Source organism: Mustelus asterias, chromosome 2, assembly GCF_964213995.1.
Source record: "Mustelus asterias chromosome 2, sMusAst1.hap1.1, whole genome shotgun sequence".
Lineage (NCBI taxonomy): Eukaryota > Metazoa > Chordata > Chondrichthyes > Carcharhiniformes > Triakidae > Mustelus > Mustelus asterias.
Genome location: NC_135802.1, coordinates 143,681,533 through 143,696,792, shown reverse-complemented (window position 1 = coordinate 143,696,792; position 15,260 = coordinate 143,681,533). Strand labels below are relative to the sequence as shown.

The 15,260-nt window shown below is 42.2% G+C and overlaps 1 protein-coding gene across 4 annotated transcripts in view; it reads left to right on the top strand.

Moving 5' to 3' along the window:
* Positions 1-15,260, top strand: part of LOC144511868 (uncharacterized) — an 87,953-nt gene that overhangs the window by 24,496 nt on the left and 48,197 nt on the right. Inside the window, exon 2 of one of the 4 annotated variants that reach the window (XM_078242295.1) lies at positions 4,454-4,526. The gene's annotated coding sequence lies outside the window, so the exon portion shown is untranslated. Of the gene's footprint in view, positions 1-4,453; positions 4,527-6,838; positions 7,067-7,930; positions 8,024-15,260 lie in introns of those variants that run through there. The other 3 variants (XM_078242275.1, XM_078242285.1, XM_078242305.1) reach the window with 3 other exon arrangements.

Genomic DNA, 15,260 nt, shown 5'->3' with positions numbered 1-15,260 from the left:
GGAAGGGGTCATGAAAAGAGAGTATAGGGAATTAGGGAGACAGCTGAGAAGGAGGAAAGCAAAGGTAGTAATCTCGGGATTGCTGCCTGTGCCACGGGAGGGTGAGGGCAGGAATGGAGTGAGGTGGAGGATGAATGTGTGGCTGAGGGACTGGTGCAGGGGGCAGGGATTCAGGTTCCTGGACCATTGGGACCTCTTTTAGGGCAGGTGTGACCTGTACACAAAAAACGGGTAGCACTTGAATCCCAGGGGGACCAATATCCTGGCGGGAAGGTTGGCTAAGGCTACTGGGAAGAGTTTAAACTGGATAGGATGGGAGGAGGGGATCGAGACGAGGAGACTGGGAGCGAGGAAGTTAGCTCGCAAACAGAGAAGGGTTATAGACAGTGCAAGAGGGAGGATGGATGGGGGATAGAGAAGGGGAGAGCTCAGACCAAAGGATTGAGATGTGTTTACTTTAATGCCAGGAGTATATTGACTAAAGGGGATGAGCTCAGAGCGTGGATCGATGGCTGGAAGTGTGATGTGGTGGACATTACGGAGACTTGGATGTCTCGGGGACAGGACTGGATACTCCAGGTGCCGGGATTCAGATGTTTCAGGAAGGACAGGGAGGGAGGCAAGAGAGGGGGTGGAGTGGCACTGCTGATCAGGGATAGTGTCACAGCTGTAGAGAAGGTGTATGCTGTGGAGGGATTGTCTACAGAGTCTCTGTGGGTGGAAGTTCGGAGTGGGAAGGGGTCGATCACTTTGCTGGGAGTTTTCTATAGGCCGCCCAATAGTAACAGGGAGGTGGAGGAGCAGATAGGGAAACAGATCCTGGAGAGATGCGGTAATGGCAGAGTTGTTGTGATGGGAGACTTTAATTTCCCAAACGTAGATTGGAATATCCCGAGGGTAAGGGGATTGGATGGGGAGGAGTTCGTTAGGTGTGTTCAGGAGGGTTTCCTGACACAGCATGTGGACAAGCCTACAAGAGGAGAGGCTGTACTTGATCTGATACTGACCAATGAACCTGGACAGGTGTCAGATCTCTCAGTGGGAGAGCATCTTGGGGATAGCGATCATATGCTTGCATTGGAAAAAGAGAGGATCAGGCAAGCTAGGAAAGCGTTTATATGGAGTAAGGGGAAATATGAAGACATAAGGCAGCAAATTAGAGGAGTGAATTGGAAGGAGGTACTCTTGGGGAAATGTACTGAAGAGAGGTGGCAGTTTTTCAAGGAATGTCTGTCTAGAGTTCTACAGGACAACGTTCCGAGCAGACAGGGAGGAGTTGGTCGGTTAAAGGAACCATGGTGCACGAAAGCTGTGCGGGACCTAGTCGAGAAGAAAAGGAAAGCGTACAAAAGGTTCAGAGAGCTTGGCAAAGATAGGGATCTAGATGAGCATACAGCTTGTAGGAAGGGACTAAAGAAGGAAATTAGGAGAGCCAGAAGGGGTCACGAGAAGGCCTTGGCAGGTAGGATTAAAGAAAACCCTAAGGCGTTCTATAAATATGTGAAGAGTAAAAGGATGAGACGTGAAGGAATAGGGCCCATAAAAGGTGAAGGCGGGAAAATCTGTACAGAACCAGTAGAAATGGCAGAGGTGCTTAATGAGTATTTTGCCTCGGTTTTCACAGAGGAGAAGGACCTGGGTGGATGTACTGCGGGCTTGCGGTGGACTGAAAAGATTGAGTATGTGGAATTTAACAAAGAGGTTATGCTGGAATCTTTGAATGGCATCAAGATAGATAAGTCGCCGTGGGAGGCGAGGGAAGAAATTGCAGAGCCTCTGGCGATGATCTTTGCGTCATCGATGGAGACGGGGGAGGTGCCGGAGGATTGAAGGATTGCGGATGTGGTTCCTATTTTCAAGAAGGGGAATAGGGATAGCCCAGGAAATTACCGACCGGTGAGTCTAACCTCAGTGGTTGGTAAGCTGATGGAGAAGATCCTGAGGGACAGGATTTATGAGCATTTAGAGAGGTTTAGTATGCTCAAGAATACTCAGCATGGCTTTGTCAAAGGCAGATCATGCCTTACGAGCCTGGTGGAGTTCTTCGAAAATGTGACTAAACACATTGACGAAGGGAAAGCTGTAGATGTGGTTTATATGGATTTTAGCAAGGTGTCCGATGAGGTCCCCCATGCAAGGCTTCTAGAAAAAGTGAGAGGGCATGGGATCCAAGGGGCTGCTGCCCTGTGGATCCAGAACTGGCTTGCCCAAAGGAGGCAGAGAGTGGGTATAGATGGATCTTCTTCTAAATGGAGGTCGGTCACCAGTGGTGTGCCCCAGGGATCTGTTCTGGGACCCTTGCTGTTTGTCATTTTCATAAATGACCTGGATGACGAAGTGGAGGGATGGGTTGGTAAGTTTGCCAACGACACGAAGGTTGGTGGGGTTGTGGATAGTCTGGAGGGATGTCAGAAGTTACAGAGGGACATAGATAGGATGCAAGACTGGGCGGAGAAGTGGCAGATGGACTTCAACCCAGATAAATGCGTAGTGGTCCATTTTGGCAGGTCAAATGGGATGAAGGAGTACAATATAAAGGGAAAGACTCTTAGTACTGTAGAGGATCAGAAGGACCTTGGGGTCTGGGTCCATAGGACTCTAAAATCGGCCCCGCAGGTGGAGGAGGTGGTTAAGAAGGCGTATGGTGTGCTGGCCTTTATCAATCGAGGGATTGAGTTTAGGAGTCCGGGGATAATGATACAGCTATATAAGACCCTCGTCAGACCCCACTTGGAGTACTGTGCTCAGTTCTGGTCGCCTCATTACAGGAAGGATGTGGAAAAGATTGAAAGGGTGCAGAGGAGATTTACAAGGATACTGCCTGGATTGAGTGGCATGCCTTAAGAGGATAGGCTGAGGGAGCTTGGTCTTTTCTCCTTGGAGAGACGTAGGATGAGAGGAGACCTAATAGAGGTATACAAGATGTTGAGAGGCATAGATCGGATGGACTCTGAGGCTTTTTCCCAGGGTGGAAATGGCTGCTACGAGAGGACACAGGTTTAAGGTGCTGGGGGGTAGGTAGAGGGGAAATGTTGGGGGAAGTTTTTCACACAGAGGGTGGTGGGCGAGTGGAATCGGCTGCCATCAGTGGTGGTGGAGGCAAACTCAATCGGGTCTTTTAAGAGACTCCTGGATGAGTACATGGGACTTAATAGGATGGAGGGTTATAGGTAGGCCTAAAAGGTAGGGATATGTTCGGCACTACTTGTGGTGCCGAAGGGCCTGTTTTGTGCTGTAGTTTTTCTATGTTTCTACAAACTCATTTCCACTCCTAAGAGTGCTTCAGGTCCAATGTCAGAATCTGGAGTGTGAGTAGCCATGACACTCCTCAATATATTTGCAGATAAAACTCCCTGATTGGGCAGGCAATCATTACCTCAATCAAGGAGCTCATACTTCAAGAGGCCAACCTTGTGTGCCTCACTGAGGCAATTACAGTGTACCTGAATGTCTGTAGGTTGATTTTGATGCCTGCATTGTAATGGAGGCTTTACGATGTTTAAGCAAATACAGGGTTTTTTAAAAAATGCTGTTATTTATTAACCAGAGGCCCACACAGAAAGCAGAAGCACTTGGTTCAGTTGAAAACGGGTAACCCAAGAGTAAGCAGCCCTCACAAAAACCACTATAACAGACGGGATAAAGCACAGGGACAGAAAACTAAACCCAAACTAAAGATCAGGAAGTTCCAGAAACCAGTGAATGTAACAGAAGGGAGTTCAGGGAGGCTGTGAATTCAAATGAACAAAGAACCGGAATCTAGAAAAAAGGTTCTGTTCAGTGAAGTCATTCTGAGCAGTGTAAATGTCAGTCTTGGGTGGCATCTAACACTTGGTTTCAGAGTGTGGTATGTCTGACAATTGGTTTACATTGACTGTGTACTTTCAGAGAACATTACAGTATAAGATAAATTTTGTAACTTGTGTATCCTCACAAATGTGTATATATCTGTAGAGGTAAAGCTGGGGTGAAGAAATAGTGCATTACAGTTCATCTTGTTTAACAAATGCTTTATTCTTTGCTAAATATTTATCGGTCGTCCTGTTACTCAGTTCAAGAGCTGCCATACACAGATCTAAGCAAAATAATAAAAGTTAGGATCGGTGAAGCCAAGTTCCATCCTGGGATCTGACATATCCAGTAGTAACATCAGCCCCGGTCATGACAAGAGCACAGAGCATATGTAGTTTCATTGTGCAAAGTTTGAACATTAAAGAAAACTATAAATTCAGGCTGGTATCCCATATTCTTCAGTTTTCTGTTCAGGCCTCAATGTGTCTGACACTTTCCTTTTAAATCGTGGACTGTGCAAATGCTATGAACAAGGGAGCTAATAAGACTTATCTGAATTTATATTTTTTGACACAGATGGCTTGGGTAAGGAACTTTATTGTTAACTTTCAGTTTTGTTTTTGCTTCAGTATAAGTTTACTTATATTACGTTTATTTTTAGGTTTTAGCCTGGACTTTATAGCTCTGTCAGCACGGATTTTGCCAACATTCAGGGCAATTTGGAGGACACTATGGTAAGCCAAACTATTTTTGCTACATATTCTAATATATTATTAAGATTTATTGAACACAATGGCATCTTTTCTCATGTGTGAGGTCATGTTAGGCCTGTGGAAAGCCAAGGTTTTACCTGTAGAATTTTGAAGTTCAAAAAGTAAAAATTATTATACACAATTTAGGGTAGCATTCTTTTTATTTTCAATGCATTTGGAAATTTGTATCACATTTGTGTAAAAAGACAAATGTAGAAAATTGGTATTAATTGAATTATTTTTCAGTGAGATAATTTGTTACACAATTTGGTGTGGATTTTCAATCCAGGGACAGGAAATGGAAGTTAGGATGTTTCTGGGTGCTGCTGGCTAATCCCTGAGGTAAATAGTTACTGGTTGGTATTTGAAGGGGTTCTCCCTTAATTGGTCTGGAGACATATTTCCCATCCAATTAAGGATGGTGGATTGGCTTTTGATGCCAGAGGCCTTACCAGCTTGAAAGGAGCAGCAGGTTGCAATGCAAGTTAAATAAAAGAGATGTTTTAATCCATGTGGGCTCCCAGCAGTTGGGTCCTTAGTTCAAAGGCACAGCAAGCAATTGGACGTCAAGTGGTATTTGCCCATTATTTCAAGGAGGTTAATTACAAAGGGTCGTGAATGAAACCCAGTCCATCACTCAAATCAGCCTCCCATCCATTGACACTGTCTACATTTCCTGCTGCCTTGGGAAAGCAGCCAGAATAATTGAGGACCCCAAGACCTGGACATACTCTCTTCCACCATCTTCCGTTGGGAAAAAGATACAAAAGTCCGAGATCACGTACCAACTAACTCAAAAACAGCTTCTTCCCTGCTGCCATCAGACTTTTGAGTGGACCTACCTCTCATTAAGTTGATCTTTCTCTACACCCTAGCTATTACTGTAACACTACATTCTCCACTCTCTCCTTTCCTTCTCTATGTACAGTATGCTTTGTCTCTATAGTGCGCAAGAAACCATACTTTTCACAGTATACTAATACATGTGACAATAAATCAAATCAAAAATGAGTAAGGAGGTCTTGCTCCAATTGTGCAGGGTTTTGGTGGAACCACGCCTGTAGTAATATGTAGAGTTTTGGTCTTCAAACCTAACTTGGAGAAGGTGTAATTAAGTTTGATTATATTGATTCTTGGGATGTGAGGGTTCTCTTATGGTGAGCGATTGGGTAGAATGGGCTGATATGCTCTAGAGTTTAGAGATGATCTCACTGAAACATCTAAAATTCTTAATTAGCTTGATACGGTAGTTTCCTTTCTACTTTGTCTTTTGTTTTGAGCGCTTCCCTTTTTGAGGACTGCCTCTTTTGATTTGTCCCTCAGTTAATTTGATTTAGTTTAATTGTTTTGCCAAAACGATTGACAGAATGTTTACCGATTTATCCCTCAATTAATTTATTGGATGTCATAGTCTCAGAGTAAACATTTAGGACTGAGATGAGAAGAAATTTCTTCACTCACGGGTTTGTGAATCCGTGGAATTCTCTATACTTAGAGATTGTGGATGCTCAGTCATTGAGTATATTCCAGTTCGGTTTGATAGATTTTTGAATACTAAAGGAATGACTAGATGTGAGGCTCTGGCAGAAGTTAAAATTAAAGATTAACCATGATCTTAAATGATATGGAGATGCCAGCATTGGACTGGGGTGGGCACAGTAAGAAGCCTCACAACACCAGGTTAAAGTCCGACAGGTTTATTTGGAATCACAAGCTTTCAAACACTGCTCCATTCACCTGATGAAGGAGCAGCACTTCGAAAGCTCGTAATTCCAAATAAACTTTTTGGACTTGAACCTGGTGTTGCGAGACTTCTTACTATGATCTTAAATGGTGGAGGAGGGTCAAGGGCAGCATGGCATATGCCTGTTCTTATTACTTATGTTTTTACATCCTTCAGAGCTTGCAGAATCTGTCGCACTCGGTGTAATGATGTTAGTTTCAGATAATTAAGTGTCGCAAATCCTGATAGATTGGATTTTTCCGTCTGTTTCGATTTCTAACATGGGAGAGTTGTCAGGAGTAAGCTTTAAATGAAAGCTATGATGGGTTGTGGATGCAGTTCTGTATTTAAAATCTAGTAATACATTTCTGATGTATGCATAATTTATGATTACAAGTTGTATATAACTGAGTGCGCTGTAGAATCAAAATGGTCTCGGGTTTTCTACAGTGCAAGCGTGCACTCAGTAGTTGTAAATTTTGTTTTCGCCAGTCCAGGTGCGGCAGTACAGAGAGGAGGCTCATGCACACACAGTTCTCTCTTAGTTTCCAGGCATGTCCTTGTCGCTCCTCCCCTGACATGTGAAAGCACAAACTTCGCACGTAAAGCCATCATCAGCACGACTGAGGGGGGCGGGTTGAAAAATGTCGTCAGATTGCGTCTGAACACTACCACATTGGCTTCTTGACTTTACACTAAGAGGAAGCAGCAAAAAAAATACTGGCAAGAGAGGCTGGCTCGCCAACTCTACTAATGTGATTACAGGGAGAGAAGGAATCTGAGGTTGGACCTGACTAAAGTGAGTGAAAGAGGAGAAAAAAAAGAGATCCGCGGTATTACTTTGTAACAAATCATTCTTTCCTTTGTTACCTCTGTGGGAGACAGAGAAGGGTGGAAGGCTGCTCATTGTCTTCCGAAGGGAAAGCGTAACATTGCTGAACCTAGAGAGGCCACCCTGATCCTATGGGTAGGAGCGACCAGCAATCAGTTTATGGGGGAATCCATAATTTAGCGCAAGTAAAAGTAATACTGATAAATGATATTCGCATTATCCTCTCCAAAATGAATGGAAATCAGAAATGGAATGTTAAGAAAGGGCGGATGAGCAATTTATCTCTTTCTTAAAGGTGTGTAAAACAACTACATGTTCCTTGACTTCAAATTGCTAACAATGAAACCACAATGGCCTCTTCTAAGCCAAACGCTTTATATGTATTTAGCGATAATTGCGGTATTCAATTTTTCCGAGCCTCTGACATGTATTCATTCCAAAGAAATTTTGAACATTTTTGTGGTTCAATCCGAAGACAATAACTACCGCAACGACGCTTTTACATTTATACGTGCCCTTGTTTGTTGGGTAAATATAAACAAACCATACGAACAGCTACAGCCAAATAGTTAATTTTTCAAATAGCTATTTTTTTAATAAATGGAGCAGAGTGTATTACAGTCACCTTTGACTTAATTTGGCTTCTGAAAGACAAAAACGATGTGTTTCTTTTTTCTACATCAGGTTTGAAGTAAGGCGTGTCTGTATTTTTATGAAGCATCGGGAAAGTGGCGAGCCTGTGTTCTGTTCATTAAGTAATTGCAGCTAAATGTGCAGTCCAGAAGCGCCTGACGGCGTGGCTGGGCTATTTCCTGATCTTTGTTTTCTCTCGCTCTTCTAAGTTGGTACCCTGCACTGAAGATGGGTTTCCCCAGACTGGGCTTTCCCTCCGGCTACTAGTTATAGATGCACTTCCTGTTTGAAGTGAGTGGAACAGTACTTTGGGTAATTCTGAAAATGAAGTGTGTGGGTAAATTAGTAGTTTAGTGTGGGAGGTTGTAAATTAAACTGAAAAATGTAAATTGGGACTTTTGGAATCATACAGAAAAAAAAGGTCATTCAGCCTATTGTGCCTGTACGAGTTCCTTGAAAAAGCTAACCTTGAGTCCCACACCCCCATCTGTTTCCTCATACTCCTCCATATTTTTGAAAATGAAGTATTTATACATATTTTTTAGATTTAAATTCTCTTCCCCCACCCACCCTCATTATTGTCATGGTGATAAAGTAACCTGCTGAATCTCTATCAGCAATACATTCATGATTTTATCTAACCTTCCAAGGCACGGTACTGTGTGAGGATTTAGTTTTCTTCTATATCTGAGGATAAATCAATGGCTTGTTCACCCTAAGCTAATCTTAAATTTCATAACATTAGAAAACTAAATTTAGATCGCCTTGAGAGAGCAGTGTGAAAGTCCAAAGGACAAAGCTAACTTTTTAAAAATTTTCTCTAATAATTGACATCAGATATGATATAGACATGTTTCCGTTTGTGTGACTTTTTTCATAAGTCAGTAATGCCCACAACAAGCTTATTACTCCTATAAATACTATAGATATATATTTTGCTATCGTATAATCTTTGCAGCATATCACAATGTTAGTCACTGACTCTCAGTTGGTAGGAGATAAGAGGTGTGCGGATTCCATTTAATCAAAACAATAGAAATAACAGATTTGATAAGAAATGTGAGCATAAATTCTGAGCACTGTAAATGTCAGTCTTAATTCTAATTGTATTTAAAGTAATACATACCTTTTTCTTTAATTGGATCTGGATGTCACTGGTTGGGTCAGCATTTATTGCCATCAAACTTAGGGCATTAAGACCACGTTACTGTGGACTAGGTCACATGTCGACAAATTTCCTTCCTGAAAGGACATTAGTAAACCACATGGGTTTTTATGATATTTGACAATGGTTTCGTTTCTATTATATTTAAATTTCACTATCTGTCATGGTGGGATTTGTACTCAGATCCCAGAGCATTACCCTACATCTCTGGATTGCTCGTGCAGTGAACAATCCCATTAGGCCACCACCTGCCCTGACCTTGCAGTCAGATGCTTGGTCTATCTATGAGCTTCCAATGCAAGATAGCTGTGATCAATAGAGCTGAGGATCAATTCAGTGCCCGTCCAGTTTCCAGTATTCATTCTGATGCAGCACACTAAGCTACTGTTAAAATCATTTTAATTAAAACATGCTATAATTGTATATGTAAAGCTCTTTCACCCAACAGTAGCAATGGACTTTTTAAAATAAATCTGTAATTTATTACTTTGTTGAGATGTAATGCAGATTTTTTTTGAAAGCTTGCCCTTTCCAGTAGTTTTCCTGAATTAAGGGAGTAAAATGGATCAGCAGTACAAATGCAGCTCCTAAAACGGCAGGTCAGAATGGTGTCAGAAAAAAGATTAGGCATGTGGAATGAAAACAGAAAATACTGGAATCGTTCAGTAAGTCGGTCAGCATCTGTGGAGAGAGAAAGACAGCATTACCATTTTAGATAGATGACATTTTGGATGAACTCGTGGCTGGCTCTACAGTACTATTTAATTCCCTCTGGTGAAAAACCAAGCATTTGCTTGATACTGTGTGCTCCAACGCTACTCTCTCTCTCTTTCTTTCCCCCCCCTCCCCCCAACTCGATTGAACAGATTTGTTGGTGGAATCTTTAAAATGAATCAATATTGTGATTGCAGAAATAAAGAATTGAAATACAATAGAATTTACAGCTGTGGAAATACAGTATATTTGTATCTGTGATTGTTGTTAGAATTTCACTGGAACATGGTTAGTCAATGAACTATTCACGTGGGTGCATTGTGACCTTTTCTTTCTATTGCAGTTTTAGTACAGCTTAGCAGTGAGTGCATGAAATCTTTGTCCAACATCCATTTCAACTATGAAAAACATAAGTGTAACATGGGTGAATTTTATTATTTATTTTCCATTTAGACTTGGATTCTCCAAAGAAATCATTAAAAGTGCTGGAAAGAACTTGCAATTATGTAGCATCTTCCATAACTAAAGGACAATTTTTGAAGGGTAGTCAATGTTGCAATGTGGGTAGTCAATTTTCACACAGGTCTCACAAACAGCAATGAGATAATGACAAGATAATCTTTTTATAATGACATTGGTTAATGGATAAATATTGGCAAGGTCACCAGGAGAAAAGTTTCTCTGCTTTTCTTCAAATAATATCTTCGCTGTGATCTTTTATGTTTACCTGAAAGAGCCGGTGGAACCTTGATCTCAGACCTTACCTGAAAGAATGCACTTCTGACATGCAACACACACAGCACTGCACTGGATACCAGCATGGTTAATGTGCTCTTAGCTCTAGATTGCAGCTTGAACTCATAGCCTTCTGACTTTTTTTATTAATTCAAGGGATGTGGGCTTTGCTAGCTAGTTCAGCATTTGTTGTCCATCCCTAATTGCCCTTGGGAATGTGGTAGTGAGCTGTCCTCTTAAACCGTTGCATTCCCTCAGGTATAGGTATACTCACAGAGCAATTATGGAGGGAGTTCCAGGATTTTGGCCTAGCAAGAGTGAAGGAACAGTGATAGATTTCCAAGCAGGATGGTGAGTGATCTTGCAGGTGTGATGTTCCCATGTATCTGCTACCTTTGTCTTTCAAGATGGTAGTGGTTGTGGGTTTGGAAGATGCTGTCTAAGGAGCCTTGAAGAGTTCCTGCAGTGCATTTTGTAGCACTGCTACTACTGTGTGTCAGTGGTGGAGAAAGTGAATGTTTGTAGAAGGGGTGCCAATCAAGTGGGTTGTTTTGTCCTGGATAGTGTCAAGCTTCTTACCTGTTTAGTTGGAATTGTACGAGTTCCTTGAAAAAGCTAACCTTGAGTCCCACATCCCCATCTTGTAGATTGTGGACAGGATTTGGGGAGTCCGAAAATGAGGATTCCTACCCTCCTCTGACCTGCCCTTGTAACCACACTATAGTTGAGCTTCTGGTCAGTGGTAATCTTCCAGGATGTTGAGAGTGGAGATTCAGTGATGGTAATGCTATTGACTGTCATGAGGTGATGTTTAGATTCCCTCTTGTTGGAGATGTCATTGTCTGGTACTTCTGTGGCGTGAATATTACTTGCCAATTGTCAACCCAGGATCTTATCTGCTGCATTTGGGTAAGGAAGTCTTTGGTATATGAGGAGTCGCAAATGTGCTGAACTTTGGGCAATCATCAGCAAACATCTCTGCTCTGTTCTAATGATGGAAGGATGCTCCGTAAGGAACTTTGGCAGTGATGCCCTGGAGTAGAGCTGACTGATCTTCAACAAACACATCTACCTCCCTACTAGGTATAACTCGGACCAGAGGAGAGATTTCCCATTGATTCCCATTGGCTCCAGTTTTGCTAGGGCTTCTTGGTGCCACACTCGGTCAAATGCTGACTTGATGTCAAGGGCTATCACTCTCGCCTCACCTCTGAAGCTCTTTTGTCCATGTTTGAATTGCTGTAATGAGGTCAGGAGCTGAGGCACTGGCAGAATCCAAGTTGACTGTTGGTGAGTAGGTAATTCTAAGCAAGTGCCACTTGATTACCCCTTCCATTGCTTTACTGATTCTCAAGAGTAGACCAATGGGGCGGTAATTGGCCAGGTTGGATTTGTCCTGCTTTTTTGTATTCAAAGCATACCTGGACAATTTTTCACATTACTGGGTAGATGCAGTGTTGTCGTTGTACTGAGACAGCTTGGCTAGGGATGAGGCAAGTTCTGGAGCACAAGTCTTCAGTACTATTGCTGGAATGTTGTCAGAGCCCAGAGCATTTGCAGTATCCAAAGCCTTCAACCTTGATTTGATATATGTAGTGAATCTATTTGGCTAAGACTGACATCTAATTCTGCTGGGGACCCCTGGTGGAAGCTGAGATGGATCACCCGCTTAGCACTTCTGGCTGAAGATTATAACAAATGCCAAGCTTTAACCTTTGTGGTGATGTGGTGGGCTCCCCCCATTCATTGAGAATGGGGATATTTGTGGACCCACAAATTATCCACCACCATTTACAGTAGAAATGGCAGGACTCTGAGCTTATTTCTGATCCATTGGTGTAGGATCACTTAGCTTTGTCCAGCACTTGCTGTTTGGCTCGCAAGTAGTCGCGTATTATAACTTCACCAGGTTGACACTCATTTTTTGGTATGCCTGGTCCTACTCCTGGCTTGCCCTCTTCATTGAACCAGAGTTGATGTCCTGGCAGAATGAGATTACAATTTTGCTGCTGCTGATGGCCCAAAGCATCTCATTGCTCAGCGAGTTGCTAGATCTATCCCAGTTAGCACAGTGGTAGTTCCATTCAACATGATGAAGGATATCCTCAAGGACTGTGCAGTGGTTACTCCTGCCGATACAGTTGTGGACAATTGCATCTGCGTCAGTCATGTTAGTGAGAATGAGGAAAAGTATGTTTTCTCCCTTTTTTGGCAGGTGATGAGGGAACTAGCACAGACTCAGTCTAGCAGCTATGGTCTTTAGGGCTTGGTCAGTGGTGATGCTATCAAGTCACTCTTGAAGGACATTGAAGTCCCCACCCAGAGTGCATTCTGCACCTTTGCCAGCCTCAGTGCTTTCTCCAAGTAGTGTTCAACATGAAGGAGTACTGATTCATCAGATTGGAGGAAGGGAGGATGGTTACGTAGTAATCAGCAGGAGGTTTCCTTGCCAATGTTTGACCTAATACCATCAAACTCCATGGGGGCTGGAGTCGATTTTAAGCATTCCCAGCGCAACCCCCTCCTGATTGTATACCACTGTTCCACCACCAGGGATGGTGATGTCTGGAATATTATCTGTGAAGTATAATTCCTTCAGTATGACTACAATCAGGCTGTCACTTGACTCATTGGTGAAATAGCTCTTCCGATTTTTCTACAAGCCTCCAGCTGTTCACAAGGAGGAATTTGCAGGGTTGACAGGGCTGGCTTTGCCCTTGTTTCTGGTGCCAAGGTCGATGCCGTGTGATCCATCTGTTTTTTTTCTTGTTGGCTCCATAGCAGGTTGGTACAACTGAATAGTTTGCTAGGCCTTTTCAGAGTCTACCGCATAGCTGTGGATCTGGAGTCGCACGTAGGCAATCCAAAGTAAAGATGGCCGATTTTCCTTCCCTAAAGGACATTAGTGAACTAGATTTTTATAATAATTGCCAATGGTTTCATGGTCATCATTTCACTTTTAATGCCAGATTTGTTTTATTGAATTCAAATTTTACCATCTGCCCTGGTGGGATTCAAACCTTTGTCCCCAGCGCATTACCCTGGTTTCCTGGATTACTAGTCCAGCGACAATACCACTATGCCTCTTGACTGCAAGTGTTACTTACTGAACCATGGCTATATTTCATTTTATTAATCCTTCCATCTTATTTGTGCCATGGCTCTACACTCTATTAAGGATAGCCTAATGTGGCTCAGCCCCACTCTGACATGTTAGTCGCTGTAGCATTTGCTGCAGAGGAAGATGTGCTGATAAGGTGCAGGACTCGCTGGCCTCTTTTCTCTGGCCTTCTTCCCAGCCAACTGAGTTTTTCATTTCTGTTTGCCTCTTCCAATGCTCTTGGAAACAGTAAGCCTTCAGAGGTCACAGCTGTCAGCAACTGTCTCTGTGTCTGTTTGTCATCTTCAGATCTCACTTGCAGTGACGGTGTGGTCAGTTCACTACTGTCACCATTCGATGAACATGGCCAAGCCAGTGCAAACCTTATTGGTTTATGAATGAGTGCATGTTGATGGAATTAGCATGCTCCAGGACTCCTGAATTGGTGACCAATTGCCAAGAGACCACTATGCCTCTTAACTGCAAGTGTTACTTACTGAACCATGGCTATATGGTTTCCACCCCAAGCAGGCGTGGAAACTTTTCAGCCTTTTCTTCTACCTCACATATGAAGTCCAGGTTTTACCACAGTGGATGAGTGCACTGAGGATATAGGCTTGCCAAGGTTGACATGTATAAAATATCAGATTGAAGTACTGATGATTACAGGTCTTGTTAGCTGTGGGAGCATTGTAAAAATAATGAGTTTAAATAATCTCAAGAACTGTAATGCATAACAATTATAGTTATTGGTTTGTATGTCTTACTATTCAATCCTCCTTTCCTTGTCTACTTTCTCCATGATCTAATGGCAATTTGTAAGCAGAATTTGTCTCATGATCTTGGAAGGCTGTTTTCTCCATTCTGTTGTTGATTTGTGTATCCAAGAAACTAATCATAATATGGTATTTAAAATAAAAGTCACTGATAATAATGTGCTTGGGAAAAGAAGTGTACTAGAATAACACTTAAGAATATAAGCAAATTACTGATGTTTTGGTGGTATTTATTTTCATTTAATAATGGAAAACATTAACAGAACAAGGGGGTTGATATACAAGCTTCACCTTGATCTAATTGGATGAGATTTTTCAAGAACATTGATGCAGCAATCCAAAATAATTTTATCCAGATAGCTGGGAGGGCCATGAGCTAATTGAATCCCACGTGAAATATATCATTCAGAGATATATGGAGTGTTGTGTGTGTGCTCTGTTATCAGTTCTCTGCACATCAGTTCTCTTCAGGGGGAACAGGGTTAGAGGATAGGGCATAAATGAACCAGCATGACAAACTCCCTGTTTTGGATCCACATTCTATGCACATTATATGTAAAGACTTTGGTTTTATATAATAGGCTTGGCTGCTAAAATATAAGCTCCCACAGTTTGAGAATTGGAGTTGGAGGATAGGAGTGTCTCTATTTTGCAGTCCAATAAGCTAAGAAATATAAAATGGAATAAAATATGCTGGAAACATTCAGCAGGTCTGACAGCATCTGTGGAGGGAGAAAGAGAGTTAATGTTTCAGATCTGTGACCTTTGCCTTTTGTTCTTTCTCACCCTCTTTCCCTGTGCTTGCTTAATTTCACATTCTAATGAAAGGTCATTGACCTGAAACGTCGACTGTTTCTCCCTTCACAAATGTTTGAGTATTTCTGAATTTTTATATTTTATTTCACATTTCCAGCAAGCCTAGTATAGCTTTTGTAAGAACTATTGCTAATTCCAGTAAATCTCATTTAAGAACACCTGATCCAGATTTTCTGTCCCCAGGAGAGCTGATTGGACTCTTGCTATTGGTGCTGCAAAGTG